This window comes from Epinephelus lanceolatus, chromosome 6 (genome assembly GCF_041903045.1).
Source record: "Epinephelus lanceolatus isolate andai-2023 chromosome 6, ASM4190304v1, whole genome shotgun sequence".
Taxonomy (NCBI): Eukaryota; Metazoa; Chordata; class Actinopteri; order Perciformes; family Serranidae; genus Epinephelus; species Epinephelus lanceolatus.
In genome coordinates, this window is record NC_135739.1 from 46,575,010 (window position 1) to 46,602,899 (window position 27,890).

The following is a 27,890-nucleotide window of genomic DNA, read 5'->3' on the forward strand; positions in this document are numbered from 1 at the left end:
TATGATGGGTACCACTGATAATGGCAACAGCATTGAAAGCGTAGGGCATACCGTCTGGTTCCCCCCAAGGTTAACACTGCTAGCTCTGTCAGCACTGTTGCCACTGTAAGCACTGCTCAAGCTGTTTGCGCAGCTAGCACCATTAGCTGCTAGCCGATGGCTCAGCCACCTCCAGGCTGTGAGCCATGTGCAGACAACCTGAATCAGGCTCACAATCGTAGATATGCTCTGAATGTTACAGACAGCGCCTTTAACATGTGTCCTTAGCTTGATTTTGCGACACATTGTCACTTTTAACTCATCAAATACTGAAGCTAGATCAGTGGCCCTACACTTGAAAATATTACGCTTATGGTACCCCTTCAGTGTCAGTTTTGAATGCTCAGGGATGACGTATCAATTAACGCTTGTTACAGGCATTGTGTTTTTTTTAAATTAACTTCCGTTTTTACAGAAAATGTAGTTTCCACTTGTTACATACACACAGTCTTTTTCAAAATGAACCTAAAATGTAAGTAAAAAATCTTGTCTTTGGTTTTCCTCCTTTAGGTTTAGGCTGCAAATGTAACTGGTTAGATTTACAAAAAAAAATGTAACAATTAGTGTGTTTGTTACTAACATAATGTAACATCTTGTGACATATGTCACTAACCTAGCATGCTATTAGCTCACTACAGTGTTATTGAAATAACTCAACTGACTTGTGGTTTCTGTTGTCTCTTGGGTGAGTTTGTTTGACCCATCCACCTCCCCTTACACCCCCTAGGACCTTCTTGCTCCTCATACTACAGCAGTTGCTTTGAGCATTGAAAAGTGCCATGACTCTGTGCATCTCATACTGCTGCTAGAGTGTGCCCCGTGGGTTGGTATTTGACACCAAGGGCCACTGACCAAGCATTGGTACTTGATGAGCTGAAAGTGAGACTGATTTGAATTTTATTTTGCAGAGGTGAGCTTTTTTTTTCCTATGTAATGGTAGACTAAATAAGAGTTGGCAGAGTTTATGTGTATACTCAACAGTGGTTTTGGCATGAAGCTATGGCATTTAAAGTATTTAAAGGAACAGTTCAGCATTTTGGGAAAAATGCTTATTTGCTTTCTTGTCAAGAGTTAGATTAGGAGATCGACAGCACTCTGTGTGCCAAATAAGAAGCTAGAGCAAAAAGGTGATTAGCTTAGCTTAAGATTGGAAAGCATAGGAAACAGCTAGCCTGGCTCTGCCCCAAGGCATAAAAAAATGTGACTCCATCACTGGTAAAAACTCACTGAGTAACTGGTTGATACATTCTGTTTAATCAGTACAGAAACAGAAATGCAAAAAAAAGTTGCGGTTTTAAAGTAGAGTACAAAGTAGTATATAATGAAAATATTCAACTGCTAATTAGTAGTATTCAGTTTCATGGTCAGGCATATCTCAATATATGATCCGGATGAGGAAAACTTATATTGCAGATTTAAATGCACACAGAAAATATCATGATGTGAATGCAATCAGATCGGCTAGACTACATCTGGAGGTGGTCAGGCACGCATTGTGGTCAGACCTCAGCCAGGTGTAAATACAATCTGTAGTGCGAACACATTCTAAAGAAAAAGGTTGATTAAAAAAAGTAATAATAATTAATAATAACTGACAACATGACCAGCAGGATTATCTTGACACTAGATTTATTAGGAGCACTCAACTTGTGTAGGTATGTGTTTGCACGTGTACATTGACAGTGTGTTCTGCCATAATGACTGAAAGGAATGCAATAGAACTAGTTACAAAGGAATGACACTGTGCCGTTTAAGCTTTGTGTCGTCTGTCCCAACCAACAAACACTTGTCATTTGATTTAGCCAGGAGGTATGAATTGACAGGTCAGCAGAGTTTCTTTCACCTGTGTTTACCTGGAGTGGAAAAGTAGGAGTTACAACCTGTGACACTGGAATTCTCCTTTGGAAAATACACTGATGAATTTCTCTTCTGTCATGTGAAGCTTTATTTGTATAGCATTATGTACGCCAGGGAAAGTAGTGAAACCTGCCATGAAAAATAAGGTGAACAGTAGCATAGGAATATCTTACTTGTAACAGTCAGACTGAATCATAGTTGTGTATGAATGGTCAAGCAGGATTGAAAGCACATTTGCTACTCTGCACACGCAAACATACTTCACATACACGTACTTTAGAGTTGGGCGTTAAACTGTGGAATTCTCTACAGAATGATATAAAGAGTTGTATAAATATTTTTTAGTTTTAGAAAATGTAAGAAAGAATAATTAGACTATATGAAGTTTTCGTGCAGAAGCTTGTCCCTTTGTTAAAGGTGAGGTCCTGTAAATCTCCCTGCTCCTTTTCGCTCATGGAATATATATTAGAATTTAGAAGAAGTTTTGATTGTGAATTTGATTGTTTTGCATGGACTAGAGCGGAACAAATTACACACACACACACACACACACACATATATGTGTATACATATATATATATATATATATATATATATATACATACACTCATATACTTTCACACAGGAGGTTGCGGTTCGAATCCCGGCCTGGGCGAACATCATCCAGTAAGGCTCCTTAAGCAAGACTCCTAATGCTATACCTGCCTACCTCAGATAAGAGCGATCACAATACTGATAGAGTCATACTAGCGCGGACGTCACCCGGGTCACTAAGGTCTGAGTCAGTTGCTAGGGAACCAGGGCAATCTGATGACAAATGGGTTACTGGAACAAGACATACATGGACAAGAGCGGAGAACATGGAATTGATGGAATGCTACTATACCAGCAATCCCAGAGAGAGGGGATATGTGCAAAGAATGTGGGACCAATGGATACTTCGCAACCCACAATCAAGACTAATTAAGAAACATCTGGTAGCACAGTGTTCCAATATCCACAAACGCCAACTACTATCACAACTAGGAACAATTAATTACTTCAACAATACTATGGCAACAGGGAGCCAGGACGACAGGTAAGTGGGTGGATGTCATCATCACCCCTACAATCCGAGATTGGGTACCAAGCCCCAATAGAGACAAACAGCCTCATTGTAAGAGCAGCTGACCCGAGAAGGAAGATCGTGAGCAAACTGGGAACCTGGAGCCTCCGATGAGTGAAGCTGAGTTGCCAAGTACCTTCAGATGATCTGCTAGAAGATGTGAATGCTGCCCTAAATACCATCCCTACAAGGACCATCACTGAGACCAACAAGCTGATTCACAGTACAGAAACAGTAATCCTGGAGATGCTTGGATACAAGATGGACATGGTACATAAGAACCAGTACCCTCCATGGAAGAGACAGCTGGAGGCCAAGATAAAGGCAACACGGAGAGAAGTTAGTCAACTAGCAGAGCTACAAAGAGGGAACATGGTGAATAAAGGGGTACCAAGGAATTACAACAAGCTCTCCATTCCTGAGGCACTTAAAACTGCCAAACAAAGACTAACAGCTCTGGCCACCCGGCTGAAGAGATAGACCAAACAAGTAGAAGCCAGGAGAATAAACAGAATGTTCTCCACTGAACCAGGCAAGGTGTTCTCTCAGTGGCAGGGAAATAACAGCAGGTCAGACCCACCAAGAGCTGAGATGGAAACATACTGGAAAGGCATATGGGAGAGAGAAGCTAACTGCACTCCATGAACGCCTAGCCGCACAGATGGCCCAGCTGCTAAAGGATAGGACCCATCCTGAATGGTTGACACAGGGCAGGACAGTCCTGATCATTAAAGACCTCCAGAAGGGAACCACCCCGACTTACTGATCCACACCACCAGGATCTAAAACAAGGACATAGGGATGTCATTCGGATTAGACAAGTGTGGTCAGATAGTATCAAAGAGATCCAGGATGAAACATCCAAAATCCAGGGGTACATGAAGAAGATGGTCCCAAAGGATGAGATGCTAAGTGAATATATATATATATATATATATATATATATATATATATATATATGTATATATATGTATATATATATATATGTATATGTGTATATATATATATATATATATACATATATATATATATATATATACATATGCATTTGTATGTTTGGGTGTGACAATTCACAAAATTCATGGTTCTGTTTGGTACCATACAGTGGTATCACGCAAAGGAGTAGAAATGCCACAAAATTTTCTTTGATTTTTAAATTTTTCTTTTTTAAAATGTTGTTATTTTTATTCATTCATTTATTAAAACACACAGCTGTGAAGGGCCACTGACCATGCGTCAGTGTTTGATGAGTTAGGAGTGAGAACCCAACACACACATACATATATAACACATAACAAACACATTATAGGCCTTCCTTAGACAAGATTTGCTGTGCTCTCAACTCCAGCCTTACCAGCATCATACTATGTCTACTTCAAAGGACATGTAATACTTTACCCCACCTCTGGCATATTTAGTGCTTTGACAATGACAAGGTCTCAACAAAGCATGGCTCCATAATATGTCTTCATAAGGCCTTACAGTAATGGCTGTTCTCTACCTACGGAGCTATAATTTACCCTCCATGGCGGAGATTGAAGGAGCACGGTTTGCTGTTGCTGTTAAGTGATTAAATTATTTAGCATGGCAGAGATGGAGACAGAGACAAACAGATATTGCGTGAATGTGTGTGGGGGCTTTTATGTTTGTGCGCAGGGGAGAGAAGAAAAAATAAAAGAAATTACTTGTATCTTTTATGTGTGCATCTGTGTGTGTTTGTGGGTGAACGAATGAGAAGGAGACATGGTGTGTTCTGCCTCATCAGGCTGATAAGACAAAGAGAGGAGAGTCGGTTTAATATCCTCATCGATCCCAGCTCACCTCGTTACACATTAACATTTACAACAAAGAAATCCAAGTCAGACAGTTAAAGACTCTCCTGAGTGAAAGGGAGATGAAAAGACAGAGGAGTGATCTCAGAGGGAGGAGGGGAAAACACCAATAATAAATCCCAGAGTGTGCAAACAAACCTGAGTTATAAAACCTACCTAGTGTCAGTGATTTTGGCTGCTTAAAATGAGTCGTCTTCAACTAAAACTCCAAACAGCAATAATTCCTAATAACAGAGAAGAGATACTAAAATCTTGCAGATATGCTAACTGGAGGCCGTGGTATATGAAAATTATTTGACACTGTCCTTAAATCAGCTAACCAGATATTTACAGTTGCTCATCTTTTGTACAGATTATTTTACTGGAAGTCTGATGCTGATCAATGCTATAGAGATGCTCCAACTGTAAGAGAGACTGGAGTGGGAGGCTTTGCCTAAATGAAACAAAAAATACATATTTATAGTGAATTTAAGTCATCAAGTTAGGATTGGTATAAACAAACAAACAAAAAAATAAGAGGGAAAAAAATGACAAAAAAAAGTCAAGAAGGGGATGGTGGTAGTAAGAAGAATATACTGTAGTACATTTATAAATGGCTGTATGTCTACAGTATGTCCTGGTGGTTGTCTCTTTTGTTGTGGCAGGAAGTGACATATTTAGCAGCCAACACTGCACATTCTTCCTTTTCCACAGAATAAGGGGTCATTTCTCTCTTTCTGCTGGACCTTAGAACTCAGGGCAATTTTTTTCAAATTTTGGAAGGAATTCCTGTTATATGTTTGACATTATGTTAGGAAGGGTAATTCTGTCTCTATAGCTTCCTCATTATGTTGTGTTCGCACTGAGCGTGAATAAAACAATTTGCACAAGTGAATTATGTGTAAAGTCATTGTGAATGATGCAAGTAGTGCAATTTCATGTCATACACTTATTCGCAAGAGTTGAAAAATCTGAATGTCAGCGACTGATTTGCGCCAGGATAGCCAGTCACCATTGAGATCCTTGGGGACATATGAGACCAAGGACAAAATGGAAGAGAAGCTGATTGTGTCTGTCTGTGGCTACCCCGAGCTCTACGACACTACGTCGTACTTTTATAAAAACAGGAATAAAAAAGAACTCAGACTGACAGACTCTTTTGGGCACTTGCGAGTCAACACAAAATATTCTAGCGTTCAAACTTGTGCCAGTAATGTGACATGAAAATTCACATTGCATTTGGTGTGAACAAAATATTACAGTAGTCCCTCTTATACTGCCTCTTCAAGGCAGGAATTCCATGCTGCTATGGCGCCTCGCCGTACTGTATAAAAGGAACAATTACAGAATGGGTTCACTGAGTTGTCTCGCCTTTAAGCCGGCATCAGAGGTAGTAATGGCACAGAAACCAAATCTGTGTGAAAGAGACAGCTGGCAGGACGGGACCATGGACATGGACATGACGTTTTGATGATATATTATGCATATGACCCACCGCGGGAGATTTAAAAAGTAGCTCAATCAATCAATCAATCAATTTTATTTATAAAGCCCAATATCACAAATCACAATTTGCCTCACAGGGCTTTACAGCATACGACATCCCTCTGTCCTTATGACCCTCACAGCTGATCAGGAAAAACTCCCCAAAAAAACCCCTTTAACGGGGAAAAAAAACAGTAGAAACCTCAGGAAGAGCAACTGAGGAGGGATCCCTCTTCCAGGACGGACAGACGTGCAATAGATGTCGTACAGAACAGATCAGCATAATAAATTAACAGTAATCCATGTCACACAATGAGACAGAGAGAAAGAGAGAGAGAGAGAGAGATGCAGGTAATGACAGTAGCTTACAACAACATTAATGAAAGTAATAATATTATAGTTATAGTTCTGGCTACTGTGGTACAATATGTTGAAAGTATGTATTAATATCTGACAGTATACTTGTGTGACAATAGTCATATGTGTATAATAACAGTAGAAGTATGACTAATGACTAATGATGGCAGCAGCAGCAGGAGGCATCTGGCAGGACCACGGCAGCAGCACAACCACACACGTCACGCTGTCCAGGCACCGCTGCGGTATGAGTTAATCTGAGAGACAGTGGAGCACAAAGGCTCCGGAGAAGAAGCCGAGTTAGTGACATCCAGAATGGCCGAGTTAGCAAGATGCAGTAATAGGATACGAGAGAGAGAGAGAGAGAGAGGGAGCCCGGTGTATTATAGGGGGTCCTCCGGCAGACTAGGCCTAAGTCAGCCTAACTAGGGGCTGGTACAGGGCAAGCCTGAGCCAGCCCTAACTATAAGCTTTATCAAAGAGGAAAGTCTTAAGTCTAGTCTTAAATGTGGAGACGGTGTCTGCCTCCCGGACCGTAACAGGAAGATGATTCCACAGGAGAGGAGCCTGATAGCTGAAGGCTCTGGCTCCTGATCTACTTTTGGAGACTTTAGGGACCACGAGTAACCCTGCGTTCTCAGAGCGCAGTGTTCTGGTGGGATAATATGGCACTATGAGCTCTCTAAGATATGACGGAGCTTGACCATTTAGAGCTTTATAAGTTAACAGTAGGATTTTAAATTCAATTCTGGATTTTACAGGGAGCCAGTGCAGAGAAGCTAAAACAGGAGAAATATGATCTTGTTTCTTAGTTCCTGTTAGTACACGTGCTGCTGCATTCTGAATTAGCTGGAGAGTTTTTAAGGACTTACTAGAGCTACCTGATAATAGAGAGTTACAGTAATCCAGCCTTGAGGTAACAAAAGCGTGGACCAATTTTTCTGCATCTTTTCAGGTCAGGATAGGCCTAATTTTCACAATATTACGCAGATGAAAAAATGCAGTCCGTGAGGTTTGCTTTAAATGAGAATTAAAAGACAAATCTTGATCAAATATTACTCCGAGGTTTCTTACGGTAGTGCTAGAGGCCAGAGCAATGCCATCTAGAGAAACTATGTCATCAGATAAAGAGTCTCTGAGTTGTTTGGGGCCAAGAACAATAACTTCAGTTTTGTCTGAATTTAACATCAGGAAATTGGTGCTCATCCAATTTTTTATGTCTTTAAGGCAGTTATGGAGTTTAGTTAATTGATTACTTTCTTCTGGCTTCATCGATAAATACAACTGTGTATCATCCGCATAACAATGGAAATTTATAGAGTGATTTCTAATGATGTTACCTAAAGGAAGCATATATAGAGTAAATAGGATTGGTCCGAGTACAGAACCTTGCGGAACTCCAAAACAAACTTTGGTACGTAAGGATGATTCATTGCGAACGTCAACAAATTGAAAACGATCAGATAAATAAGATTTAAACCAGCTTAGTGCAGAACCTTTTAGGCCAATTAAGTGATCCAGTCTCTGCAGTAGAATTTGATGGTCAATTGTGTCAAACGCCGCACTAAGATCTAATAAAACAAGAACAGAGACGAGTCCTTTGTCTGAAGCAATCAGAAGGTCATTTGTAATTTTAACTAGTGCTGTCTCAGTGCTATGATGCACTCTAAATCCTGACTGAAATTCCTCAAATAAATTATTATCCTGGAGAAAATCACACAGCTGGTCTGCGACTACTTTCTCAAGGATCTTTGACATAAAGGGAAGATTAGATATTGGTCTATAGTTGGCTAACACCTCTGGATCCAGCTGATAGCAGTTAGCAGCTAACTCAAAGAAGAGGAAGAGCAGATAAAAATGTTTGCAAATTAGGAAAACAAAGAGGTCTAGGAGCTTCTTAACCTCCAAGCAGAGGACAAGATCAGCCATCATATAACAGAGATGTTAAAATGATTGTTATCGCCATGTTAATATCATTGTTATTGTTTATAAAGAGCTGCCAACGTGTATGTTTTATGTCACACCAGAGGCTGACGCTGTTGTGTTGCCACTTTGCTTCTGTGATGCTGGTGTTGTGTTGAAGTCTCTTTCTCTGTCGATATGTGTTTCCCCCTACCTGAACCTTACCCAAACCCTTAGCCCTAACCCTAACCATGAGGGGGTGCTTCACACATTAACAGGGCGGTAAATGCTATGCGACAGGGAAACTCATTTTCATACAACACCAGCATGCTGTCTAAAATCACACATGAAGGCGACTGTTGTGTAGTTCTGTGTAAAAATGCAGAGCCCTATATATGATCACTATGTACAAAGAGCTACTGACAACACACCCTGTCCCCTCTGGGCAGCCAGGTCTGCCTGTGTCTGTCCTTCTTTATTACTAGACTAAAGCCCTGTTTCCACTGAGCAGTACAGTACGGTATGGGTCAGTTCAGTTCACTTTGTTTCCACTTCCACTGCAAAAAGTTGTGGATATTACCAATGGAACTGTTCCATACCCTTACCATTTGTGGTATCCCTTCTGTTGGGGTACCTAGCAGACAGATGTGGTACTAAAAGGTGGAGCTGTAAACACTGCAGTCTGTTGATTGGTCAGTAGCGGACGGTCACTCTGCTCAGGGCTGAGTTGTGGCTGGTTTTGAGGCAGAAGCCACGGAGTTTAATTAGTGGACTGTAACTATAAAGTATAAGGATGTTTAGCTGCCTCTTGCAGCAGCCGGAGTCTGAGAAATATTCACCAGGCCAACTGCCAGGATTGTTATGGTGGAACATTAACTTGTAATGTTACTCAATGCACAAGCTGACCACGTGACTCATTAACACTCCTTAAATAATTTTAATTTAATCTAATTTTATATACTTTATTAATCCCCCTAAGGGGAAATTTAATTTTTTCACTCCGTTATCAATTACACACAGATCCGAAATACACACATGCACAAACAGGACCTATACATGCACTAAGTGGAGAGATGTCGACAGCTTTGACCATTACTGAAGTTTTTATATGACATACACTTTTAGTAATGAGTGGATCTTCAAGTGTTTATATGTATTCATTTCGGCCGGTTATGTGAACTGCATATATTCTGATCTTCACTCGGGGAAAAAAACGGTCACGTAGTGTTGAGCTATGACAACACTGAACCTCAGAACTTGCCTGATGAGGAGAGGAGGAGAGATTTGGCCCAGCTGCAGAAAATATTCACATTATTTGACTAAAAAAATATATGCATTTATATATGCATTTTAACACGTGTGTGTGTGTGTGTGTGTTCTCTGCTCTGTCCTCTTCATTCTCCACTCTGTGCAGTTCCACACTACTTTCTATCCTCCTCTCTCTTCTGTCCATTCTCATCCTCTCTGTCCTCATTGTCAGATGACTTAACAAATGAATCTAATGTATTCTGGAGAAAATGTTTTCTTTTTGACATCTTTCTTTCCCTCTTCTGTCTGATTTGTTTTTTCCCTGCAGGGGGGTGTCAAGGAGGTTGATCAGACCTTATTGATTACATTACATTATAATGCTTGAAGATAATTTGGAATGAAGGGTTTGAATTATTGCATGTGATTATTATCAAATTCTAGGCTAGCAAGAGTAATGCAACAACAACAAATAAAGTTTCTACACCACCTAACCTCTCGTAACCTTATTGGGTCATGAAACAGCCACCTGCATAACGTTAAATAACGTTACCTTCAGCAGCATGGCAATGACTTAATGAGCTCACATCATGCATGATTAGCCAGTAGCTTTCAACCCATTGTGTCACAGCTAAAAGCTTCTAACATTAACGTTACTTAGCAAGAACTTAACTTTTTCTTAAACTTTAATTTACAGTGGGCTGCTTAGTTGTCGCTAAAATAATAATAAAAAATAATAAAAAAACTGTCATCCACTCACCTCGTCTGTCGTTTTCCGCGTTCTGCCGATACATCAGATAACTTCAAAATAAAAGCTGTCCGGTGTGTTAATATGTTCACCATGCTGTTTGGGGCTTCTTCTATTTTTTTTCTCTTTGAAATTTTTACCGAGGTCCAGACCTCAGTGACCTCATAGCTGGCTATGGCCATGGGCGTGCAGCCTCGTTCTGTGGACAATAAACCAGGTGCAGACCTCCCTCTGTGTCACCGATAATGAGGAAATACAGTGAGTGCTGGATGCAGCAGTGAGTGACAATAACAGTGTCTATGCCTTTCACAGGCTCTTTAACTATGGTGGTTAGATAGTGTGCCAGAGCCTACTGTCTATTTAGGGCCAGATATGTCTTAGTTTGGGTTGTGAGCGTGCAGTATCATTCCAATAACTGATGGAGTTTTCTTTTTCTTTAGTTATAATTTTTTTTGGTCTAATCTTCTGATTTAAAGTGTAACTGCTCTGAGGCTGGCAGGCGTTTGTAATGTCAGCAGGTGAAAGGGTCAGCTAGCCTCCCGACCAGTTGGCTAAGGAGGCTCTTTTCTCTTGGCAGGCAAGGGCTTTATAATGAAAACAGACAGGGTTGCTCTTTTTTAATGTGGCTCCGGAATCTGATAAATCTCTTTGAATAAAAGTAAAGGATATTGGCCTAATTCAGCCCTGCATGCAGAGTTTCTTCTTTGTACCCAGGAATTACTTTTGCAGAGCTCTGCATTCAGGATTTTGACAGGATTTTCTGTCCCATTCTGTCCATTCATTTTGCAGTCAGGCTGTTCTCATGCATTCATGCTATGTTTTCGTATAAAAAGTAATGCACCAAAATTTGTACATATCCCACATAATCATGAGACAGTAATTTATGCATAGCCCATGTATTTTGGAAGGCTGCAATTATGTGACCCCTCCTCCGATGGAAGTAAAGAAGTAGGCGATCCTCACAAGGATGCAGGTTTGGGCAGTGGATTGGTCACAAAACACAGGACTTTCTCTCAGGACTTTCTCTCAGGAGACCTTTGTTCAGGCATTTTATAATATGTCATCACCATGTGTCTTTTACTAGACCTAACCACAGTCATTTAAATTGCCTTAATCTAACCTATATAACTTTATATTAAGTACTTAACTTTATGCAAAGGAAGACCTCATTGGGGGAGTGCTAATTCAAAGCATATCATATGAACCATTGTATGATAATACGTTGTTGTAGTAGGGATTCCCATACCTGACTGCCATACAATGCATCGATTCTGTAACAGATTTAAATGTTTTGAGCCATGTCCTCATTGGAGTTTGGATTGATGGCATAGAAAGCCCCTTTTGCCTTCTGTCTGATTTCCTTCACAGGACAGCAGAAGTTTCCCGTGAAACTAATTTGTAAACCTAGGTAAGTAAAGGTACTAGGTATCAAATGGAAAAGAAAAAAAAAACAGGACTTATATTTGCAGAGTCAGGGGCAACTAAAATAACTCCTCCCACTTCACAACTGTGGCCATAAAGTTAGGGTAACTAATTTTCATTCTCATTATCTGTTAATCTGCCGATTATATGCTTACTGAACATAATGATTACCCATCACTTCCCAGAGCCCATGGTGACATCATCAAATTGCTTGTTTGATTGATCAACAGTCCAAAATTCAGTTCAAACAAGGAGCAAAATCAAATAGTCACATCTGATAAATGACTGAAACAATAAATCGATTATACAAATTGCTGTCTGCTGATGATCTTCAGCACCAGCACTGGGTGCTGTCTAACACGTCCAAGTCATGTCATATGACAAATTATGATTGACTTTCATAAATAGGGCTGCTCTGTGGGGAACACTTTGACAAAATGCAGTGAGAGGCTGTGTGTGATGGCTCATACCACATAGTGTATCTCCTCTTGAAAGGTCTGCAAGGAGCAGCATGCTGACTGTGTAAGTGCATTAATCTGAGACAGTCCACAGTGCAGCAATAATATTACACTGACCAAACATTGTGCAGTGGGGGTTTAGTTTTATTTTAAGCTCACTCTGCTGTTTCTAGCCCCGAGGTAAAATATGGATTTATATTTGATTCCAGCAGTAATAAGGATCCAGGCCAGATGTAAGTTTGAGTTAATACAGTGAATATATAAATTAGGGTATACCTTCATATGTTGGACCACCTCTCTTAGTCTGACTTAGAGGTACTCTGTGGAATTTTCTTGTTTACAAACACATAATTTTTACAGTCAGTGTATTTCACCAAAAAGAATTGCGCTAAGTATGAAGCTACAGCCAGCGGGTTAGCTTAGCATAAAGACTGGAAGCGGGGGCAAACAGTTAAGCAGGATTTATACTTCTGCATTGGATCAACACTGTACCTATGTACAATAATCAGCCTTTAGATCTATGATCTCTAGCATGTTAATGAGTGGCTTGAGAAGTGCTGGTAGTGCACAATGAAGCTAATAACCATCCATTTTCATAACCGCTTATCCTCTTGAGGGTCACAGGGTTGCTGGAGCCTATCCCAGCTGACACTGGGCGAGAGGTCCAGAGTCTGGACAGGTCCCCAGACTATTGCAGGGCTAACACATAGAGAGCGATAACCATTCACACTCACACCTACGGCCAATTTAGAGTCAACAGTCGCCTACTGTGGGAGGAAGCCGGAGTGCCCGGAGAAAACCCTTGCTGACACGGGGAGAACATGCAAACTCCGCACAGAGGGGCTCCCTCCTGGGATTGAACCAGGAACCCTCTTGCTGTGAGGCGACAGCACTAACCACTACACCACCGTGCTGCCCTGCTAATAATCATAACTTTGGGGAAAAGATAGTGTCTGTAGGTATTCCTCTAAGGCTGCTTACAGCATCTACACGATAGACTGTATAAAAGTAATGAATGGAGCCACCGTGATGTCACCCACTGGTTTGCGGACTCCCATTTGAAGGCTGGGCTTGGCATTTTGGCTGTTCCTCTCTTGGATTTTTGGGGCAACTGTGGTGGCTGGGCAATCAGAGAGAACAGAAAGCCTTTATTGTCAGAATATACAGTGAGATCAGGAGTGCTACATCTAAACAGGTGCCAACTAGTCGTTAAAACAAGCAAGTAAAAAACAGACAACATAATCATTCATAAAATCGGAAATAAATGTCATATAATCTGCTGTATCGAGCTGTTGTATGAGTAAAAGAAATAGTGGATTGCCTGTAATAAATGGATTACTGAACTCAGAAGTAGTGGGTTGCACTATTTAATAAATAGTGGATTGCACCTGAGCAAGATCACAGTATAATAAAACCGTAACTGACACCTTTTGATGTAGATATCTGGATAAACTTTACTATTCACTAGAATTCCTCATGTGCTTTCAGAATTTTCTCAAAGAGCTAAGTATCTTTTTTTTTTTTAAAAAATTAAGACAGCACTATAAAGATAGTGACTGTCTTCTGTGAAGCCACTGACGTTGTACTGAAAGGTCAGTAATTTGGGGTTTCAGAGTTCAGTTTATTTTAACTTTGGCTCATGAAACAACTCCTCCTCAAAGAACTCAGAAGCCAAGGGTCCCACAAACTTCCTTATATAATGTGAAATGCTATTTAAAACAGTATTACGACTTTTCTAAACAACACATAGCAATGTGGGCTTCCCGTTATGTGATTTCATTTTTAAGAGATCTTCAAAGCACACAATACTACTGAGAGTGAGATGCCTGAAGATGATTTAAATGTATTCACTATAACAGACGGCCAATGCATCAAGTGTGTAAACAAGACCTCTATCACTGAGCTGTAAAATTCTATTGTTGCTCTATCAATCACACAGTCAACAGTCTCCCCCTTGTTATCATAGCTGGCACTCACAAGTTCACAATAATCCTTCACATCTTGGACACTGATGTACATGTCATGTAAATATATAACATGGCATATGAATGTATGTCAGTATTCTTAAAGCAATACTGCGTAACTCTTCAAGTTGGAAATACATTTCTCCTCTTACTAATGTCATGCTACATTTATGAGCAATAAAACTTACCCTGTTCAATTCAATGCACTCAGGAGTTGTGCAACTATAGCCTTACTTAGTCTAGTAAAACCAGTATATTTCATCATGGTGATCTCTGCGGAAAATGCTCTATGGGCTGCAGAGGAAATAACAAACAGGACTTGAGAGCATGAACACTGAAATTATTGAGTGACAATATAATTTGGTAGACGGTACCTACAGGAATACATCCCATTAAAAATCCAATGCTATACTTTGCATTTCTTAAGAAATCTTGTTTAGTGATAAATTATTTGATGTGTATCTGATCACATCATCATGTTATGTCGATATTTATAATGGAATTTGTCAGCAGCATGTAAAACAACAGTGAATGTAACATTGTGGTGTCTCTGGCCTTCAGTACCAAAGAGGACCAAGTTGGTTCAGCAGAATTTGAAACAACTATTAAAATAAGTTCAACCTCGACATTCAGACGTGTTTTGACCTGCAAATTATGAACTCATTGCTAACTGGGACATTAAAAACAGGAAAGAATGTTTCTGCCCTAAAGTACTCTCAGTAAATTAGAATGTAATGCTGCCACAAGAGTTTTGTTTAACTGAAGGGTGGCATCCAGCACGTTCTCATTTCCTGGGTGTCAAATACAGATGCTTTGTCATGCCCCTCGGTGTGTGATATTGATGCCAAAGGCACCCTTTAAAGCCTTTATGAGACACCCCAGACTTTCTGCTAATTCCAGTGTGAATCCTTTCATGGCAATAGTGGAGGCTGAGAGCAAAAGAGTCTGTATAGGGCCAGAGGGAGGGGAGGTTGCTGGGTCAAACGCAACAGGACTTTCACCCAGGAGACCGCAGTTCATGTCCTGTGTGAAACCAAAAGTCACCATTGCTCTAACCTAATGTCATGCACTGCGCATGTTATTTAACAAATGTACTTATTTTAACCCAAAACATCTTTTATCTAAACCTGAGTTGCTTTGTTTCCTAAACCTACCTGCGATTGTCTCAGCATTAACCACGTATTTAAGCTGTGCATCACACAGTAACACTAACAGATGCCCTGTGCGTGGCTATCAGATGCCAAGGGACATGACAAAGCGTCAATAGTTGACGATCTGGGCAGGCTCCTCCCATAAACTGTATAAACTGTAAAGTAATGTACCCAAATTTGTACAAGTCCCATGTAATCACGAGCAAGTAATTTTGGCATGACCCATGTATTTTGGAAGGCTGTGATCATGTGACCAATGCGCTGATAAAATTAAACAAGGAAGCAGTCCTGAGTGGTCTTGTAAGGAGGCAGGTTGGGAGGGTCGATGGATCACAAAACACGGGGCCTTCGCCCGTGACTTCCCCTGGAAGTACTTAACTTGCCTAAACCTAAGCTCAGTGACACACACACATTAATTACGTAACTGTACGTTACGTACTGTACGTCAACATTATTCGCGTTGTGCTAATTTGTAGGATATTTTATGAACTGTTGTGTGAACCCTTCTATGAGGATATGTGGAAAAGAAATTGAATTCAATATGAAGGATGTGGTGGAAATACTAAAAAGATTCACTGGAACTCTACAGAGCAACACAATTTTAACATCACAGACTCGTTATATCTACTCAAACATCAGTGGGTGAATTCTTCATATCTCTATTAAGGAACGGTTTTCAACTGTGTAAAATGGCCTCCATCTTGTTTATTAGTTTTGTCAATTTTTTTTATGTTTTCACTTCCTAAGGGCAGTATGTGCTCAGGGACAACCTAAACAAAGCAGAGCTGAAGGTGCTCTTTCTGTAAAAGAAGTGCCTCCAATGAAAGACAGAAAAGGTGAGAGGCCCTGAGAATGAAGAGCACGCAGAAAGGTTTCCGAGGCAGGGAAGACATGACCAAGAACCTTGTGGTGAATATCAAATAGTGTGTGGGAGCAGTTCAAATGTGTGACTCTCAATCCACCTAACTAAAGCCACCTCATACCAGGAATATGTAACATTGCTTGCTTAATCTGTCTGGAAAAAAACTTGCTTTTGGGCTTATATTTACAGGCTTCTTTTAGGTACATGTTTCTCAAGCACAATAGGACTGTTCAGAAAGAGCCACAGTGCTGACACGATATTTGGAACCCCGAACATGAGAGTCAGTCAGCATATTTCCATGACATAACCACAATTTGAGTTGTCTGTCCATTTACAACATCCAATGTTTGGGCCTATTAGTCTGTTAAACTTGTATTCCACTTGAAAAGTGGAAGCTGGTTAGCCATCTTGCTATTGTTACCACTAAAACCAAGGGATTATCTCTGAGTCTGAAATGTGAAGCCAATGTAGAAGTGCCTTAAACATGCATTCTTTCTAATGGCCAGCAAAAGGCGACTCCATCAGTTGGACAATGAAGTCCTATTGTATAGAAATCTATGACAAAATTACACTACTTCTCACTTGATTGATTACCTCAGCAGCAGTGGTGCCCCCAGAAATTTTCAGAGGGTGGCCATATGGGGCTACTAAAAATCTTGGGGTGGCACACCAAAACCAAAAGTCATAATTAAATATTAGGAATTTGCTTGTGCTTAGAAGTAGGCTAGTTGAAAACAATGTCAGTATTAGAGCTAACCCTCTAAGCGCCAAAGTCACAATATTGCGACAAGCAGCACTGCTGAATAAAACAGACCATAGCTCCAAATATACTGCCAAATCTCGTTACTACTTTGATTCCTAGGTGGCGAACATGTGCAGCTTCAATCCTGACATCATTTGTGGGTGTGTTTCTGTTCAAAAAGTTTAAGAAAAAAAGAGTTAGAAACATGGAGGGAGGGGCAGAGCGCAGCAAGCGGAGTGAACACAGCAGGTGAACAGAGAGAGCGGTGTGAGGGCCAGCAGATAGAGAGCGAAATACAGCAAAAACACACAAAATGCCTATGGAAATTTTCACTGCTGATGAAGTACTTAGTCAGATACTTGCCAATTCTGATTCTGATGGGAAATAATTGCCCTCTGATGACGATCGGTTGCTGAGTGACGAAAGTGACAGTGCGTCTGCGCGTCTGTGCATCGCATGCACAATGACGGTCCACACAAAGCAGCACATGACATCAATAATAACCAGACTTTACCTCACCTTGGTCGGGGTGGCAGCAGGGGTGGTAAAAGCAGGGCTGTAAACAGTGATGATGATGGCTGGGTTTACTTGAGAAATGAGGAAGTGGATCACAGGTAGATTAGGGACTGTTGGCTATCGTGAAGACACGGATCTCACAAATGCTAAACCCACTGATTTATTTAAATGTTATTTGACCCTTATCACAAATGAAACCAACATAAATGCTAATCAGTTCTTATCCAGAGTACAGATAAAACCAAAATCCAGATTCAGTGACTGGTATGACGTTACTGTCCCTGAGATGAAAGCTTCATCGTCACTTCATTTGTGCATGGGGCTTGTAAAAGTCTAAAAATTTACTGTGTAAATATGTTCAAAATTCAGTTTTACTGAGATTTATGAAATCCAATATGGCCACCGCCTAGTGACGCCACAGTATGCAAATTAGATGAGCTCATTTACTCCCATCACAAACTTTGGGTCATAATGAATAATTTTTTCATTTACAGTATGCCTTTATCTCTCACCACTTTCAAGCTACAGTATTTTGAAATGTTGAAATGAAAATTGAATATTTTCCTAAATAAACTCTAAACTCTCTAAAATTTAATCCCACATACAGTTGTCATGAACACAGAAATAAGTTATAGAGACCAAAACTGTTTGGGTACCAGGCTGTAAACATGCTTATTTCTGTAAAGTTGGGCATTTTAACATGGGGGTCTATGGGGATTGACTGGCTCCTGGAACAAGCCTCAAGTGGCCATTGGAGGAACTGCAGTTTTTGGCACGTACATGTTGGCTTCCTTTTTTTTAGCCTCGGAGGTTGCTGCTTGCTACCATGGCAGTGTCCTCGGGCTCTCTCACTCCTCTATTGCTCCACCCTCTTATCCAAATACGGTCACTTCTCGCTCCAAACAAGATGCCGATGGCCAATAGTACTCCACAAACCATTGGGTGACTTCACAGTGGCTATGTCCACAAGAGGATACTAAGGCTCTGTTTAGACGACAACGGTTTCTCTAAAAACAGAAAAGTCTGTCCTTTGCATTTTAAAAAACGTCTGCGATTATATGACAACATTATTGAAATGATCCCCGTTCACACGGAGCCGCAGAATCTACTGGAAACGCTGTAGTATGCACGCCAGGCCAATGGGTGGCAGTGTAAATTTGCAAAACAACACCACGGCATGACACCATGCACCTGCACTGAAGCGCCTTCCTCTACAATGCGGTGATTACAAACCAAAACAAAGAAGACACAATGGCGAAAGCAGGCACAGATAACTTTGTCTGGATGGATGACGAGGTGGAGTTGCTACAGTAACAGATCTACACTTCACTTCAAATCAACAGGGAGAGCAGCACAAACAGAGCATTGTTTTTGTCACGGTCGGCATGCTTAGTGACTGGAACCGTAATGCGCATGTGCGAAAAGTCTCCGTTTTCAGAGGAACTGCATATTGCAAGTTTACATGACAAAAGAGACACTGCCGTTTCCAAAAAGTTGCACTCTGGAACCCATTTTTGAATCGTTGGGTTTTCAGGCACCCAAAACGCCGCTGTCGTGTAAACGATTGGCCAAAACGCAACTAAAATTTACCGTTTTCAGTTGAAATCATTGTCGTATAAACGGGGCCTAACTCTTTGAGTCCAAAACATGTACTTTAGTTTGCTGACCATTATTCAAACACATGGCTCACAGTTGCATATTTCTTTGTATTCTCCCTACCACTCTAAGAACCCACTGTCTTCCATTCATTTTCTTAAAAGTATCGGCTCTCAAAACTTGCTCAGGGTGCATCATCAATCATGATGACATCAAGTTGACATACATTTTTATCAGTGTTATTGTTGTGAAGTAATGCAATTTAAGTGTTGATTGATTAATAGAAAAGTTGCATTACCAAACAACAACAATGAAACTTGAAAAAAAAAAATACTGCAAGTATGAAGTCAGTCAGTTCAAGGAATGTAAATACATTATTTTTTTGTCCGTATAATCAAGTAAATAATTATGTATGGCTAAGTATGTATGTACATATATTCATGTGCACATGTATATGTGTGTATGTAATGTATAACATAAATTTTGTCCTGTGTTGCACTCTTATTATAAATTATGTTTGTTTTTTCCTCTCCTCTCATTTGTTTGGAGCTGATGGTGTTATTATGTTCCTGTGTGTGTGTGTGTGTGTGTTACTGTATTGTAAATAAGCTAAGCATGCATAACTACTGAAATGGCTCTTAAAACTCAGTTAAATCAGGCCTTATTTGTAGTGAGGTGTGCTGTGCCCTGTACTACTTCTTACTGCTTATTTACAAAGAAACAGATACAGACACAGTATGCTAGAAATGTCCAACAAGGGGTGCTATCGTGGAGGCAAGGTCATTTTGCCAAAAGTGATATTGAAGCTTTATTATTGTCGGTCCTCTCAGTGTTTCTTCTCTTGTCTCACTGCCCATGATGTCCATCTCTCTGCCTCGCTACTCAGATGGAATCATCCATCTCTACACAAGAGGAGAGAGAGAGAACAAGAGAGCGAGAGAGGAGTGGGGGAAGGGTGGAGAGAGAGGGAGAGAGAGAGAGCTTATTGTAAACTGTAAGAGGTGTGCAGCAACTGGGACAGATTATGTCTGCGGAAACGAGGACTGCAGGATCCCACCCATCCCCCACACCACACACGCACACACAGAGACACACAGAGACACACAGAGACACACACACACACACACACACACACACACACACACACTGGAGCTCATTTGTGCCTGGCTGGTCACCTCACTGCAATAGATAGATTCCACCCCACCCCCTATCCTCTGCTCAGTCATTCAGACCTGGGAGAGTCAATAACAAGCTGACATCATCATTGGTTTTGTAGGATACAGTGCTGCCTTTATTGTAGCAGCCATATGAGGGAGAGAGTAGCATCCTCTGTGCCACTGATGAGGCTGGGGGCCGAGCGACCGAATGCAGGTCAGGGAGCAGAGGTAGAGATAGGTGGACACGAGCAGAGAGAGAGAGAGAGAGAAAGAGAGAGAGATGGCGGGATGGGGGAGGGTAAGAACAACATGGTTGGCTTTTCTTGTCTGGCTGTATCAGTGACACACACACTAAGATTCGCACATATCGCACATCTACCTACACATACACAGGGACACCCTAGTATGCACATGTACACACAATCACACGTTCTTACATGCACACACATGCTGCTATACACACAGTCATGTTATTACACAAAAAAAATCTGAAACTAGTTCACCATTTTAGGAACTATGGTTATTTGCTTCATTTCCAAGAGTAAGATGAGAAGGTTGATATCAATCTAATGTCTCAGTGTGATGTACGGAGTTGGAGTCAGGACTTGGTTAGCTAGCTTAGCAAAGCCTGGACACCTGGCTAGTTCACTAACGTCGTGCCTGGACAGAGACCTGAACTAAAATCTCTACTTACCTACAGTCACTCCCTAAAAACTCCAAATCATATTTTTTGGTCATTGGTCATTTCTGGTCATGTACAGGTTAAACAAACAACAACAGCCCTGTTTCCACCGAGCAGTCAGGTACGGTTCAGTTCAGTTCATTACACATTTTTTTCCGTTTCCACTGTGAAAAGTTGTGTATGGTACCAATGGAACTGTTCCTTACCGTACCCATTTTTGGTCACCCGCTGGTCCATTGTTTGGTCAACAGCAGACAGTCACTCTGCTCGGGGCTGAGATGTGGCTGGTTTTGAGGCTTATGTAACCACTGTTCATACCGTGTCAAGTCTTACATATATTGGTAAACTGTAACTATAAAATGAAAGGTTGTTTTGCTGCCTCTCACAGCAGCTGTAGACTGAGAAAGAAAATAACTTCATTCACTGGGCCGACTGCCGGTGACTTTGAAAAGGGAACGTTTACTTGTAATGTTACTCAATGTATGAGTTGATGACGTGAATCCATCAGCACACCTTAAATTTCAAAATGACAACTTTGACCTTTCCATTAGTTTTCATTGTCTCTCTTGGATGACATGCACTTTCGTAATGAGTGAATCTTCCAAAGTTAAAAGAAATAGATTAATTTTGAACGTTTTGAGCATCGTTCCTGTGGGCTCCAGCTACTCTAAACCCCTGCTCTTGCCTGAGAAAAACTAAATGCACAAACCTGCTGTTTTTAAATATCCCATGGAGAGAGACTCTCACTGCAGCCTGTTTCATTTTGCTCTGAAAATGTCGATGTGCAACTCGGTTCTGTGGACAATAAATGAGGTGCAGACTTCCATCTCTGTCACCAATAATGAGGAAATACAGTGAGTGCTGGACGGAGCAGTGAGTGACAACAACCCCGCCCACATTTAAGAGGACTGTTTGCAGTGGAAACACCAGGGTACCATGTCTTCTTTTGGCTCCAAAGGTAGGCTACTATACCAAAAGTGTTTGGTGGAGACAGGGCTATATATAGTTTACATTAGTTAGCTTTGTGAGCTGATAGACTTATCTCAAGATAGATAATGCGTCTCCACTTACATGCACTGTACAAAAATGAAGCCAAAATATCCTGGATACGGCAGCTGCCATCTTGCACTGGTTACCCCATTTGGAGCTAGAGGTTATACATCAGTGATCTCTGCGCTATCCAGTCCCCACCCAGTCACCCATCTGACCAGCCATAAGCAGCACCATCTGAGCACACCCATCAGCATAAATGGCTGTCAATTATGAGATCAAACCATCTTTTTAGGGTACAGTCAAACGCGTTATATTATCATTGGTGAATATTAGTGTCCTGTTTACGTCCATTCAGTGCAAGCAAAGGCAGGGTCTCCCACACCATGATTGAAACATCCACAAGTATATACAGTATATACAGTACAGGCCAAAAGTTTGGACACACCTTCTCATTCAATGCGTTTTCTTTATTTTCATGACTATTTACATTGTAGATTCTCACTGAAGGCATCAAAACTATGAATGAACACATGTGGAGTTATGTACTTAACAAAAAAAGGTGAAATAACTGAAAACATGTTTTATATTCTAGTTTCTTCAAAATAGCCACCCTTTGCTCTGATTACTGCTTTGCACACTCTTGGCATTCTCTCCATGAGCTTCAAGAGGTAGTCACCTGAAATGGTTTTCCAACAGTCTTGAAGGAGTTCCCAGAGGTGTTTAGCACTTGTTGGCCCCTTTGCCTTCACTCTGCGGTCCAGCTCACCCCAAACCATCTGGATTGGGTTCAGGTCCGGTGACTGTGGAGGCCAGGTCATCTGCCGCAGCACTCCATCACTCTCCTTCTTGGTCAAATAGCCCTTACACAGCCTGGAGGTGTGTTTGGGGTCATTGTCCTGTTGAAAAATAAATGATCGTCCAACTAAACGCAAACCGGATGGGATGGCATGTCGCTGCAGGATGCTGTGGTAGCCATGCTGGTTCAGTGTGCCTTCAATTTTGAATAAATCCCCAACAGTGTCACCAGCAAAACACCCCCACACCATCACACCTCCTCCTCCATGCTTCACAGTGGGAACCAGGCATGTGGAATCCATCCGTTCACCTTTTCTGCGTCTCACAAAGACACGGCGCTTGGAACCAAAGATCTCAAATTTGGACTCATCAGACCAAAGCACAGATTTCCACTGGTCTAATGTCCATTCCTTGTGTTTCTTGGCCCAAACAAATCTCTTCTGCTTGTTGCCTCTCCTTAGCAGTGGTTTCCTAGCAGCTATTTGACCATGAAGGCCTGATTGGCGCAGTCTCCTCTTAACAGTTGTTCTAGAGATGGGTCTGCTGCTAGAACTCTGTGTGGCATTCATCTGGTCTCTGATCTGAGCTGCTGTTAACTTGCCATTTCTGAGGCTGGTGACTCGGATGAACTTATCCTCAGAAGCAGAGGTGACTCTTGGTCTTCCTTTCCTGGGTCGGTCCTCATGTGTGCCAGTTTGGTTGTAGCGCTTGATGGTTTTTGCGACTCCACTTGGGGACACATTTAAAGTTTTTGCAATTTTGCGGACTGACTGACCTTCATTTCTTAAAGTAATGATGGCCACTCGTTTTTCTTTAGTTAGCTGATTGGTTCTTGCCATAATATGAATTTTAACAGTTGTCCAATAGGGCTGTCGGCTGTGTATTAACCTGACTTCTGCACAACACAACTGATGGTCCCAACCCCATTGATAAAGCAAGAAATTCCACTAATTAACCCTGATAAGGCACACCTGTGAAGTGGAAACCATTTCAGGTGACTACCTCTTGAAGCTCATGGAGAGAATGCCAAGAGTGTGCAAAGCAGTAATCAGAGCAAAGGGTGGCTATTTTGAAGAAACTAGAATATAAAACATGTTTTCAGTTATTTCACCTTTTTTTGTTAAGTACATAACTCCACATGTGTTCATTCATAGTTTTGATGCCTTCAGTGAGAATCTACAATGTAAATAGTCATGAAAATAAAGAAAACACATTGAATGAGAAGGTGTGTCCAAACTTTTGGCCTGTACTGTATATATATATATATATATATGCCTTTCAGTTATTTATAGCACCACACTGTCAGAGCGCAGAGCGTACTCTAGGCAGAAACAGAGAAGCAAAATCTCAGGCATACCGAAAGTGAAACTTAACCCCTCATTTTGCTGGGTCTAAAAGTCTGCTTTCACTCACAAACCGTTGGTGCTCTCATCCATCAATCTGATCAGACAGATTAATTATCCACCCTGCAAGTCACAAACTGCTACATGGAACATAAGAAAATAGAAAATGTACAAATAACATCATATTTTGCCGTATTTATTAGCAAACTAGCTAATATCTGCTAACAAGCTAGCTTTCTGTTTGCGTCACAATCAGTGTTGCCCACATTATTGCCTCGCTTGCATTCACTCATGTGTGACCGTGCCCTTATAGTATCAAGTAACTAATTAAAACCAAACTTAACAGAAAAACGAAGTCTTGAAAAACTATCAGCGTGATGCGATCTGCCTAAAATGACAGAAACCATCTCTCAAAAAAAAGTATTTGACTCCTACTTTAATTTTCTTAGTTTGGCCCATGTCCTAACCTCTAACATAGAGGGTGCGGAGTTTATGACCTATACTGACCTATACCACAAGGGGGGTGATCGAGATGTTTCAGTTTCACTTTTAAGGAGTCTGTGGTGCTAGTAGGCAGAGAACTAGAGTGCTGATTCCCTCTGACTCTGGTCTTAATGCTCAGCTCTATAGGCCAGGTTGAATTCAGTTTCAATTCACTACCACTCCGATTTTTTTTTCTTTTCTAACTACCACTCTGATTTGTGGCATTGACAGCAGGCCCGGCTCCCAAACAAAATGACTTAGGGTGCATCTGTAAATTGTTGGGGTGCGCTACAGTGTGGGCCGCAAACAGCAATGAAAAATTGCGTAGGAATTGCAGTAAAACAAGCAATCCTCTTCTGAATATTTTCACTTTTCTCTTTTTTTTTAAAAAAACATGGGTATTTATTTAGACTCACCTGCACAGGCTCTTCATTACTGAGGCTGTCTGGCACTTGTTGAGATTATGGGCCAAAGGATGGAGTGAGTGGGGAAGTGGGAGTGAGCTGATGGTAGACACTGAGTTTGAGACACCTATGCTAGCTTTGGCTGTAGTGTTTATAACAACTTTGCTGCTGGTAATGTTATGTCTCCACAATCTGCTTTGGTATGCTGTGAAAGCAGTGGTGCTGGTGTTCTCCAACCATTTTTAATATCCATTTTCACAATATTTGGACAATAGGAAAATACATATTTAGGGCTGTAATGGTACATGGTTCATGGTTTGGTGCACGCAAAATACACAGTGTTATTCAGATTGATGCATGTTATGCAGGACCAAAACTTCAATTTAATGCTTAGTCCCAAATAAAAAGGCCCAGTCCCTTTTACTAGCCTGGTGTGGCTACATATTTTGACAGATAAAGGCCTGTCTCAATTAAATGCATGGTCTGGTTGCCAAGCAGTTGATTTTTTCATAGAAGTTCTTTGGATGTATAAATGCAGGTTGTTGGCTACCTCAAATTATGTGTTCATTACTCGGTTACCCTGTAAGTTATTCATATTCCTTTAGTCCGTAAGGGTCCTCAGATCGAAAGGATCAAAAGGGTTTTCATGAAACATAATCCAAGTTGTGAGTATTGTTTTAACAGGATAAAGTGATATTGTGTCAGTTTGCTGGGTGTCATGCCCCTATCTCTCTCTCTGGTGCACTGTCTGTCGGAGCAAGATAAAATGAATGATTCATTATTGATATGTTATCTGAAGCTTAATTTTTAAACAAGTAATATCCATAACGGTTCAAATAAAAAATGTAATTGTATTTCCCAACCCTTGCTGAGCAACAGTTTCATATGAAAGTAATTAAAGGCCTGTTCCATGTAAATGCCTGTCTGAAATATAAACCTAGTGATTTCAGTTTATTTTAGCAAATAATAGCCTTGGCTATTAAAGCGACACTTTCTTTCTTCTTTCTTTCTAGAAACTTTACACATTTCTTTGTTTAGGTTAAAATGCTATTAATAAGCTGATGGCACACTAAAATGTAAGTGAATTCCACCAGAAATAAAAAACTCATAATTATACCATTCTTATATGGTTCTAAGAAAACTCAGACCAACTGGCCGAGTGTCCTGTCTGTCTTCCCCACGTGGAGGCCTCTGACGGACGTAACCCTTGGGCAACAATCAGATATTATTTTTGATTCAATGTTACCCAGGGGCTTGCAATTAATATGAAATGATATAATCTGCCCATTTAACACAGTCTGATTCAGAAGAAGCTGGCACCCATTTCTTTTTTGCTTTTGGCCCTAACAGATTAAAATAATGTAAATAATTGTAACCAAGTGCAGTAAAATTTACTTTAAACTGACTCCGTTAACACATATAAAGCAGCACATGGGAAAAGTTCACCTTCTAAAATCCCTGTCTGGAAGAAATGTTTTCATTTTGTACAAACCATGATTTTTTTCAAAACTTCAGGGTTTTCTGGCTTAAAGCCCTGAAGGCAAACTTCTCACAACAGCCATACAACATGATTTAACAGCAACATCATTTAACTAAATTATAAAATTCCTCTTAATAATAGCTGTTGAGGTTTATAAACAGTTGCTAGTCAGTCATAATTAGTTTAAGCATGTTTACATAGCAAATATTAGCCTAGCCACGAGTGGACTTCTCACCTACTCATAGCTTAACAATTTACATGTATTTATGTATACTTTCTCTTACCCACTATTTGTTTAAATCACTGCTGCTCCTGACAGAACTGCTCGATTGAATTTCAGGCTTCATGCATGTTTTTTCGGCCTGACATGGCTGAAACAGTGCAGCTAATGTTGTTGCAGAAGTTCGCAGGGTGAGATGCCCGATGAGGCAGGTGATGTTGTGTTATGTTTTATCTTGTTAATAGCATTGTTTATGTACAGCATGTGTTTTGTCTGTTGACCCGTATTTTCTCTGACATCGAAAATATTTCCATACCGCTGATTTATTCCTGAGTAACATTTTCCTCATCTTCGCTCTCTTGACCGCTAGCCATCTGCCTGGTACTGTTTGACAGTGACACTGAATTTCAAAATAAAGGCATAACCTAAAGATGACGATATGGGTCAATGTTTTCACCTTGCATCGATGATACTGGATCGTTGATCACTGAATTGATATATAGGTCCAGATCAGTGGATTGTTACACCCCTATAGTCATCAGCACTTTCTAAACAATTAAAATGGTGTTAACGTGACAATAAAAATCATTTACCATCCCTGTTATACGCCAGTGTATCTCACCCTCTGCTTGGAGAGTAAGGAGCTACTGGACCTCATTGTTTTCCCAGTATGAGGACATTTTGGCCACTGTTCTTCTTCTTTGAGTTAGCTGCCCACTGCTTCTTTTTAAATCTTGGGTCGCACACGTAACATGCTGTCAAAACGTCACACCCTTCCCGTCCATGGTCCCAACCTGCCAGCTGTCCTTTTAACACAGACATGGTTTCAGCACTGTTACTACCTCCAATGCTGGCTTAAAGGTGAGACAACTTTGTCTCGCCATTCCACAACTGTATCTTTTATAAAGAACTGCGCTGCGGCGTAACAGCATGTAATTCCCACCTTGAACAGGCAATGTAAAAAAGCAGGATGACACAATGCATTTTGGTGAGAAATACTTTTTGAAAACAGCAAACAAACAACAAAACTTCCCCAAGAACCTTTAGGTATGGAGCTGGCGATGGTATGTGAT

At 40.7% G+C, this 27,890-nt stretch overlaps 1 pseudogene; it reads left to right on the forward strand.

The window, feature by feature from the left end:
• The first annotated feature begins 2,762 nt into the window (after nt 1–2,762).
• On the forward strand, nt 2,763–3,646 carry LOC144463637 (uncharacterized; annotated as a pseudogene).
• The last annotated feature ends 24,244 nt before the right edge of the window (nt 3,647–27,890 follow it).